This window comes from Tenrec ecaudatus, chromosome 13 (genome assembly GCF_050624435.1).
Source record: "Tenrec ecaudatus isolate mTenEca1 chromosome 13, mTenEca1.hap1, whole genome shotgun sequence".
Classification (NCBI taxonomy): Eukaryota; Metazoa; Chordata; class Mammalia; order Afrosoricida; family Tenrecidae; genus Tenrec; species Tenrec ecaudatus.
Window position 1 is genome coordinate 30,205,720 of NC_134542.1, and position 1,017 is coordinate 30,206,736.

The 1,017-nt window shown below is 39.0% G+C and overlaps 1 non-coding gene across 1 annotated transcript; it reads left to right on the plus strand.

Moving 5' to 3' along the window:
* The first annotated feature begins 438 nt into the window (after positions 1-438).
* Positions 439-571, plus strand: LOC142425174 (small nucleolar RNA SNORA66). Its single transcript, XR_012779534.1, has one exon. It is a non-coding gene; the product is annotated as a small nucleolar RNA SNORA66 (small nucleolar RNA).
* The last annotated feature ends 446 nt before the right edge of the window (positions 572-1,017 follow it).

Sequence of the window (1,017 nt, forward strand, 5' to 3'; positions counted from 1 at the left end):
GCCCAGAACCAGGCAATACCTTAATTCAGCCAGGTGTGTGGTTCAGAAGCATAGGAGTCAGTTAAAGTAACCCGTTTCCTAACCCACAGAAATGGTGAGATAATAATCGTGTGATCTTTTAAGTCCTTAAATGTGTGGTAATTTGTTACAAGCAATGGAAAACTAACACATGCATCTAACTAAAATGTTAAATTTGATAAGTATAGCCTCCCAACAGTCTAAGATGGAGTTAATAGTTTTTAAAGGTAAGGTGGCATAAGGTAAAAATAATTGTTGTTGTGGAAAAAAATAATTTAAAATTTTGACCCACTATTGAGTGGCATTTTATGTACTTTCTGACCACTGATTAGGCAGAATTTAAAACATTGGCATTGTCATTTGAAACAATTGCTTCTTTTTGAAAAGGCTGCTAGTGTGTAACATAAAAATGTCAATTTATTGCAAACTCGATCACCAGCTCTGCATGGTGTTGCAGAAGCAAGGGGAACCAGGTTTGCTAAACTAATTGTGGGGACAGTACTGGTTTAGCCTCAGGGACTACTGAGGTGGCCCCTTCTTTCCTACTACAGTAAAAAAAAAGTCAATTTAGAAAATCACATTTTTTTATATAGGTGCACATCAATGCCTCTAATAAAAATATGGTGAGGGACTCCTTTACAATAAATTTGAAAACATTATACATTTTATTGAGTATTCGGTGTGTTAGGCTGGGTTGACTAAAGAAACAAATCCAGAGACACTCACATATGTGTAAAAGAGAGTTTTATATCAAGAAGTAATTGTATATCAGAAAAGTATCCCAGCCCACTCCAACTCAAGTCCATAAGTTCAGATTCACGTAGCCACATGCAATGATGCAGAATGCAGGAAGATCACAGGCTGGCGGGTGAAAAATCTTGTGGATCCAATGATGGTGGAAGCATCACAGGACTGGTGCAGATCTCAGCGTGGATCCACAGCGGGAAGGTGAAGGCAGAGAGAGAGGGCGGGGAGGTTCCCAGGACCCTCCTTATGAGA